Genomic DNA, 9,637 nt, shown 5'->3' with positions numbered 1-9,637 from the left:
TAATATGCCCGTGGCGGGCTTTGGCAAAGATGACATTATGGAAATACGTGTCAAGGTGGAGATTTGTTGTTTATTACTCATATATCAATCAAATTTGAGAGATAATCTCCCAGTTAAACTCTGTTTATTTGTTTCAGTCAAACTCAAATTAGTCTAGATTATTTTATTATTATTTGACCTATGAATTTAGCCTATAAATAGGCTCTTTTACAACTTTAGAAAATATACCCAATAAAATTTAGAACTCATAACACTTTTGGAGAATTTTATGTTTACGTTTCGAGGATTTTTTGTTTTCGGGTTTAATTTTTATCTACGTTAAATTTGTGTGTTCAATTTCTCAATTTCTTCTGCTATTTTTTACTTGTTCGTTGCTTAATTGAGTTGATCCCCAACAGAATGAAAAAAAAAGAAAGTTTAAAGAACATAAAAGAAACAAATTAAAGTGCTAAAAAATGAAAAATACGGGGATCAATTGTATAATTTAATCTAAATTTTTTGTTTGAAATGATGATTTAACGTGCCACGTTAGTTTACCGTTACATCGTTAACTTCAATTAACGACTCAATGACTAAAATGTTACAACACGATAACATAAGTGACTAAAACGTAACATTTCAAACATAAGTGACTAAAATGTAACCTAAGGTAAACAAAAGTGACCATGGGTGTAGTTTACTATATGTATTATATGTAGGGGTGTTTAAATTTCGATTAAAACCGAATTAATCAACCGAACCGATCTAATTACGTTAATCGATCAGTTAACCGATCTAATTCGATCGGAGCTCGGTTAATGATTTTTTGGAAGTTCGATTATCGGTTATTTCGGTTCGAAATCGGATAATTAACCGAACTGAATAATTTATAATACAAGTTATATGTAGTTTTAATTCGGTTAAATTGGTCAAATGAACATTATCAATTTATTTATTTTTATATATTTTATACTTGCTTTAACCAAAAAAAATAAAAACAAATAAATTTCGGTTAATTCGGTTAACTAAAATATTTCAGTTCGATTAATTTTTTTTGAAAAAATTTCAGTTCAGTTAACGATTAAAGGATTAAAAAGTTATGTTAATTCGATTAATATTAGTTCTGTTCGGTTAACCAAATGGGTAACTGTTGAACACCCTTAATTATATGTCCTAAATCATTTGGTGAAAATATTATTGCAAATTTTATCAAACATTTTTAAAGCATTTTCAAATACTTGCAAAATATTAAAAAATATGTTTTAATTTTTCTAAATGTTTTTAGGTTAATATGAAAATGTTCTAAAGTGTTTAAAATGTTTTAAAGAGACATCGGTATGCAAGTCTCGAGACATATGACTATATAACTCTAGACATGAATATTTTGAAGCAAAAATCTGCTTTAGAAGTTGCCTATTTTGAGAAATTGTGCAATATGTTTAGAGACAATCAAACTATTCATGCATCAAGACATGGCCTGCCAACACTATTTTTCAATCATGTCTCGAGACATACGTTACAGGGACAGTTTTTAAGTCCGAAATTAATACTTCCAACGACTGTAATTCATCTCCAACAACCATAAATAGGTATGATTAAAACTCGAATCGACTTGAAAAAATCAAAAAAAAATTCAAATTTAGAGTTATTTGAATAGAATTTTTTGAATAATTCAATTTTTTGAGTCAATTTAAATAAATGAGTCGATTTTTCGAGTTTGTATCGAGTTACATTTTTACAACTCGAATAACCAAATCCTAGATTCAAGTGTATTTTTAAGCCTTGCCCATTAAACCCCCCCAACCCCGACGTCGTTTCAATTAAAGGTTAAAACTTTAACATTTGAACTTCACCCCCACTGCTATTTTCTTCCCCAAGGACCCCAACCATGTTTAAACCCCCAAACTAACAACCCTAAATTTTTTTAGATATAATACACCTAAATCTCTACTATTAAATCCTTGCCCATTGCTCATTGCCGTATCGTTCCTTTCTCCAAAGGTCTCTTTCTCATCAACCCTTCCACTTTTTCAGCAATTCCTTGCTCCTTTCTTCTTCTTTTTTCTTTCTTTCTTTCTTTGAATTTTAATTTTAGCTGATTTTAAAATGAGTTTAGTGTGGGAAGTATTAAATAGAGCTTAATTTACTAATAAGAGATTTTTATTTTATTTGATACTTTATTTAATTGCCTGAGACAAAGGAAATAAATGTCAAAGTGCAGTAAAGTGAGACTTATCTATCTTGTAGCTAAGTTGAGTTTGAACTTTTTTTCTTAAACCAGTTAAGTATTTGGAAAATTTTATAATTATAGCTATTTTTTTTTCTTTAAAGATTTATTTATAATTTAAAGTGTCGTACTTTATTTAAAAAAGGAAAATTTTTAACTCTTTCACTTATGTATTTATTGAGTATAATATACACTTGATTATGATTATTTTAAAAAATATAACTTCTATAATTATTTTTGAATTAATTACTTTTTTAAATCTAACTCAAATAAATATATTTGATTACACTCAACAAAATTTTCAAAGTTTGTTTAACTATAAATGTATACTTTTGGCTTAAAGTCTTTTTTATTTTTACTTTTAAAGTGTACTATTTTCTTAAATTTAATACTTAATATTTTTTTAATCTAAATTGATATATAAAGTCACATTATGTTAACTAATTTCAACCCAATGATATTAACAATATTAAAAAAAAACTAGTTGATATGCTAAACAATTACAACATACCACATGGTACTTTTCAGCTAATTATAATATGACACAAGATATCCATGTTGATATATATATTCTAAAAATTTAAAAATAGAAAATAGAAAATATTGATTTTTAAAAAAAATAAAATTATAGAAAATTATAAAATATATTAATATAATTTTTAAAAATTCAAAAAAATTATTTTTAAAAATATAGAAATGAGAATTTTTGTTAATTTTTTAGAAAAAATAAAAAAATACAAAACATTATAATTAAAAAATTAAGAAAATAAAACTTCTATAATTATTTTTTTAATCGGTTTATTTTTTTAATTTAACTCAAACAAATATATATGATTTGATTCTACTTGATTTGAAAATTTTTTAAATTTTCAAATTTTCAAATTGAATTTTGTATATAACATAGGATTCATCAACTCGACTAACTTGAACTTTTTTCACTTGATTCGATTTAACTTGTTTCAAACAAACACTCACCCCCTAGCTATAAATGTCTGCAAACTTGTTATTTGATATAAATACACTTCAAGATTAAAGTGAGAAATATCCAAACATCAAGATCAAGAGAAAATTATTTAAATAGTTATTCATTCATTTCTCTTATAAATATATTCTCTTGTAGAGGTCTTTTTGTTTACTCTCTTTTATATAACTAATTGTAAATTGGGAGAGTTTTAATTGAACCACAAAAACTAAGAAATGTTCTATCGAAGCTTTGTGAAAAAGATAGGGATTATAAAGGTTATACATTTCTCCCTGAAATGTATCGATTCTAGTAGTAAATTGAGAAATTCTTAGCGTTAAAAAGCTAAATTAGTGGAGGTAGGCAATTGGGGAACTACTATAAATCAAAGTGTCTTTTCTCTTTTATTTTAGAATAGTTTGTAGAGATTTTTAAAATACCAATTCACCCTTCTTAATATTTTTATGCCTAACATTTTGTGATGTTGTTTTATTTTAGATTCATTTCGTTGAACATGGATCCATGGTGCGGGTTCATCATATTTTTATTTTTTGCTATACTAACTTTTCTTTGATGGTCCAACAGTGATATCAAAGCCATTTACGTATACAAATTCCAATTATTTTCAATGTATTGCGGTTTTGTATTAAATTTATTCATATTGCCTAATCTAAATGACCATATCGCATGATTTCATGTCCAATTAAGTGTTAATCAATTTTATAATATATCTTATTAGTCGATAGTTTAATGGTTAATTAATTAATTGGATACTTGCGAAAATCGGCAGTGGGATGATAATTTTTCGTTGGTAAAATGTTAGTTGAATGATAACTAAAACAATGGAACAAATGTCGTTCGAATCGCATATTTAATTTGATTTTGAAATGTCAAAATTTGGGTTAAAATTGTCAAACGCAGGCAATTTCCGCAAAAATCAGTTTGTAGTTTCTTTGCACAGGTTCATTAATCATAGGGACATTAATGAGTTCTTTGTTAATAAGGGCACGTTTTTGTTAATAAGGGCACGTTTGGATCGCTATAATGAAATAAAATTGTAATAGAATAGAGCTGTAATCAGTAATTCAATTTTTTTGGTTGAATGGAATGAAATAAAATTGTAATGGTATTTTTGTGTTTGATTGAATGGAATGATATTATAATAGTATAAGAAAAAAATTAAAATGACCAGAGTACCCTTAACAGTTTTTTTTAAGTACATAATTATTGCTATTAAATTTTACTAAGATTATTATTAAAATAATAAATAATTTAATCATGTTTTAAAATAATTATTACTAAATATAATTAAATAAAAATAAAAAATATATAATTTAATAACATTCTTAATATAATTTTTATTAAAATATGAATTAATAAAAATCATAACATAATCTCATGGGATCATAGTTGCCAAAATTACAAATATTGATCCAAAACAATAATTATTCTCATTTTTATATATATGAAAAATATCAAAAATTTATACTCCAAACAAACTCATGTTTTAACTTCTCTATGAGACTACCCTAGCCAACCAAAAATTTGTAGACCAAATCAAAAGCCATGCAAAATGGATTCCACCATAAAGTATTGGAGACATGGGAGATATAAATTCCATTGGTAGCCAACCAAGTCATCACCAAAGTTAGATCAACCAATGTATAAATGAACACTAACAAAGCATAATAAACGGTAGTATAATTTATGCAGGCACATAAGGAGTAGGAGCATATGGGAGAATTGCTTTTTAAAGTCTCAGCAGTGGATAAATATTTAAATTATTGAACAACAATGGATTAATTTACACAAACATCCATGAAAAGTAATGAAAAAATGAGGTAAGTAGGAATTTTTCCACATGTTCCCCGGTTCTGTCGTGTTCGAATTTTCTTAGAGCTGAAAATCATGTACAACACAAGACAATTTTTGTAGCGAGTATGCAGGGCATAATATGTGCCTAAAGATCTATTTTTCCAGCGGTTTCCTCATCCTCCGAGGCAGCATATTCATCTTCACTTAGTTTTTTGTCACTTGACTTCACTTCTTCTGCTCCTACAACATCTTCAGGCTTGACATATTTCTCACAGTATTCTGGTACACGAAAAGAGTCATAACTTATAAGTATTATAGGAATAAGAAAAAAAAAAGCATCCTTAAAATGCCATTGCAAAAAGAAGACATGAAATGTATATTGCAGATCAATTAGAACCAGATTTTGAAAGTGCATCTCCAATTATGCAGCCATTTCTTCATAACCAAAACAAACCTGCCCATTTCCATGTTCAAACTCCAACTTCAAACAATAATAGTCTCTTGATAGAAGATAACCAACTAAAGACGAAAACAAAAGGGGAAAGAACACATGAGCATCAAGTGCACGTCGTGCTAATTGTTCACTAGTGAGCCTACATTCTTGAAGCTCTTGTCGTAGCTCTCCATGGCTTGCTTCAAGTAAAGATACTTTGTGCTTGAGAATCTGGAGGGGGAAAAAACTTTAAGCAAGCAGGTAAAGAAAGTCTGGAGATATGTTTGGATGTTCTTCGAATTCATCTGAAAACTTAATGTCTGGCCCTAAATATAGGACTGAAAGAACTATTCATATATAAATGATAGAAGTAAAAGAAAAATAAATACATAAATAACAAAAAGATTATGCTTTTACAGTACTTGTCAGATTGATAGATGGAATTAGGGGTGTAAATGAGACATTGATACTCACAAGCTACCCGAGTTCAACTCGAAAAAACTCGAACTCGATTTAGTAATTATCGAACCCAGCTCAAGCTCAAGCAACTCAAACGACTTGCGAGTCTTACCAAGCTTTTTAGTTTTAATAAATATTTTAAATATTTTCATATTCTTAAATCATGCTATTGCCTTTACTACATGTTATTAACCCTAAGCTTACTTATCAAACCGAGCTCAAGCTCACACTCAAATACACAAGAGCATAATCAAGCTTGAGTTAGACCTTGAATACTAAAATTGATAAACTAGCTTAATCAAGCTAAAGCTAAGTATTGAGCTTCGAATTTTGAGTCAAGCTTGCTAGTATTCAGGCTCAGCTCAACTCAGTTACACCTGTATATGGAATATTAAGGGCTGATGAGCAAATAAGTACATTACCTTGAGAATGGCTCTCATTCCAACAAGATCACGAGTATAGAATTCACCTTTTTCCAAATGTGGTCTATCTTCTTCCTCTGCCAATAAAGTTGAACCTACAAGTTGCCTGGCCTAAAAAATAAGAACTTTAAGTGTTTAATTAGGAGAAAGTGAAAGCAAGCATAGAAAAAATCAAAGGAGATATCTTAAGGAAAGAGGCAATCATTATTATGATGTAAACAAATGTAAAGAACAAACTTTTTCTAATCATCTCACTTGATCCACTGTTTCAATCCCACTGAAGCTGAGTATCCAACTCTTCTTTCCAGGATGTTCCCTTCCTTCAACAAGCTCTACTTCTTTAATTGTTTCTTTACTTAAAACTTGTTGCTTTAACCATCTTCTCCCAGCCAGAAAATGAATAAATTTTTCATAAGATAAAAAAAATAACAATTTTTTAAAGACATTAAGCTAATGCAAAGAAAAAGAATAGGCTTCTAGAACATGTCCTACCTTGCAAAATCGCAGTTCAAGAAAATCAGTGTTGGGTTTTATACAAATTTCTCCTTGTAGCCCATGAACACTAGATATGTACCCAATTTCAACAAAACTAGAGAGGTTCTTGCTAGCTTCAATCATTTCTTTAGTAGCTGAAGTAGCCATGTTGATGTCAATATACACAACAATTGAAAAGAAATGAAATATCAAAACCCCAACAAGTAAGAAACAAAAAAAAAAGAAAAAACCATTATGAATAACCCACCAATTAAGCCAAAAACTGCTAAAAATTAGAAGTAAAGCAAAGAGTTACCAATGCTGTGCAAAGGAGAAAAGCCATGGCGCTGACCGTGGAGACGATTCAATGAGAAGCGGAGAGAAGAGAAATCAAAGAGAGAAGGAGAGAAACGAGTTCTGATGGGAGCTGTGAGTGGACAACATGTTTGAAGGTAGGCTGGTGGTGAAGATATTGGATTCGAAGAACAAAGAAGTGAAGCATTTTACATCTAACAAAAGCTTTAGACGTGAGAAAGAAAGGGTAATCAGAGGAAATTTTTCACCCACCCATTCGTTGAATAGATATTCCCACAGACCACCTAATTGTAAACGTCACTTTTGCCTTGAATAATCCCATTTGGAATAGGGTCGTAATAGCTCATTACAGCCAACTAAACAATGGCTTAGTGATAGGCCCGCTGAATTTAGCTGTAATGCATTAGTATTACAGCCAACCAAACATCACCTAAGTGTTATAATAAGAATATATTATGTTTGAATGCAAATTTGATGCATCTAAATTATTTGTATGTACGGTGTTTGCTAATACATAATTATAGCCCAAAAGGTTAAAAGTTTAATAAAATTTTATAAATACAACTGATCGCCTCTTTTCGCCATCACGAACGAAGAGAGATATGGAATCAACACTGGGATTAAAACAAATATAAATATTGCGGCTTTAATGCAAGCGTGACAAGCCAATTGTAATATTTTTAGTGTTTTAATGGAACACTGGAGTATTTCAAGGATCGAACCCAAGAGAATCGTGGACTAAATAATTTCTAAATAATGTGCATGCAAAATAAAGAATCTAACCAACTAATTGCAAAAAATTATATTACGACAAACCATAAAATCAAGCGGAATTAAGCTAATCTATGATCTAGCTAACATGGACTAAATTATAAAATGTGCAAAGTTATGGAATTAAGAATTAAATAACAAGTAGTGGCTGATTGATCTCGATGTAGTTCACTAATCTTTGAATTAAGGATCCAAATCGCTTAAACTCTCAAAATGACTCCATATTACCTCTCGGTCTCAACTTTACCAAGTTAGACAAATTAATCCGAAGTATCTCTATATCTCACTGGTTAACCTAGGACTAATGAATTGGTGCCCAACACTCACAGTCTCACTTGCCTAGATATTCCCTTAAGGTCGTTAATCCTAAGTTTTTTAGGTTCATTCAAATTAGTCCAATTTATTACGATTTGGTCCATCATCCAAAAATCAGCTCACCACATCTCCATCAACCAATTCACTTTAAAAGTTTAGTTACTCTTGCTGAAAGTAAAGCTAATAAACATGAAAATGAAAAGCAAGGAAGTCATTAAAGAAAAGCTCAAGAAAAAGTTAAAAATTGAGATTTTTATGCAAGAAAACTTGAAGAACATGTAAAGAGAAGCATTCAACAAGAAAATCTAAAGCAAGAAACATAAAAGGAACCAACTTTAACAGATCTAAAATAGATGAAACTGAAATATATTAAACTAAAACTAAAAATGTCTTACAACTAATGTATAAGGACTGAAAGTGAAAATAACCTTAAGATACAGTAATAACTAACTTAACTAAGTTTTTAAAAAATCAAAATGATGTTTTCGCTATAGTTCAGGGACCAAATTAGTATTTAATGATTTAAACTAACGTTTCACATAATCATTTAAAAGATAAATTTTAAAGAGGGGCTAATTTGCATGTTTTGAAATGTATAAGGACTAATTTACTCATTTTTCAGTAGAGAGATTAAAATGTAATCCGTCTCTAAATATAGGGCTTCCCTTATACTTTTACAGTTGGAATTCTAATACATTTACCAAATGTGGCATTAATGTAAAGGTTTTCAATTATTTTTATTTTATTTATTTCTGTTAATATCATTCTTTAAATATTTTACATTTAAAACTTTTAAAAAAATACATTTATAAAAAAATTAACTATATTCCATACCTAATTATAAATAATATATATTTAAATTTTATAATTCAAATTTAATGATTACAATTTCAATTTATCACATACCACATAAATTGAATTACTAACTCCAATAATAATTTAGAAGTGAGATTTTATGGTGATTGTAGTAAATTATTGTATAACTAGTAAGTCAATCATGGAGGCTCAAAGACCAAATAAAGTTTATAGCAGTGTTCTCTGTATCGGTTCTATGTTTGTACTATCACTAATATACCCTTTTTCTCTGTTGTCGCTATTTCTTCTTTACCCTACCAGTTAGTGGCAGAAAGCATCCGACCGGCTAAAAGGGTGGAGAATCCAATTCCATTTATTTTTCACACAAAAAATGTGAATCAATAAATCAATTTCAAAGAAGTTAATTATTAATACTAAGACAAAGTTGTAAATAACGCATGTATGTTTGAAAATCCTGGCCTCCTCTACAATTCATTCCCTGTCTCATTAATCCAAATAATTTTTTAATTTCACAAGTTATATTTTATTTTTTTTAATATTTTATAAAACACTTATTATCACTTTCAGCTTAAATATAAAGTCCAAAAATTATATTCACAATATATCAAAATAAATTTCGGTATTTAGGAAATTATGCCCTATATATTACC

At 28.8% G+C, this 9,637-nt stretch overlaps 1 long non-coding RNA gene across 2 annotated transcripts; it reads right to left on the bottom strand.

The window, feature by feature from the left end:
* Nucleotides 1-4,914: 4,914 nt before the first annotated feature.
* LOC107914291 (uncharacterized) lies at nucleotides 4,915-7,413 on the bottom strand. 2 transcript variants are annotated; one of them, XR_005917525.1, is made up of 5 exons: nucleotides 7,087-7,413; nucleotides 6,789-6,925; nucleotides 6,552-6,675; nucleotides 5,437-6,407; nucleotides 4,915-5,261 (listed from the first exon to the last, which is right to left on the bottom strand). It is a non-coding gene; the product is annotated as an uncharacterized lncRNA (long non-coding RNA). The 2 variants fall into 2 exon arrangements; XR_001688767.2 differs by having other exon boundaries at nucleotides 4,915-6,407; nucleotides 7,087-7,394.
* Nucleotides 7,414-9,637: the final 2,224 nt, after the last annotated feature.

The sequence above is a fragment of the Gossypium hirsutum genome, chromosome D08 (assembly GCF_007990345.1).
Source record: "Gossypium hirsutum isolate 1008001.06 chromosome D08, Gossypium_hirsutum_v2.1, whole genome shotgun sequence".
Lineage (NCBI taxonomy): Eukaryota > Viridiplantae > Streptophyta > Magnoliopsida > Malvales > Malvaceae > Gossypium > Gossypium hirsutum.
Note: the sequence above shows the minus strand (reverse complement) of the source record. Positions and strands in the feature narration are given on the sequence as shown.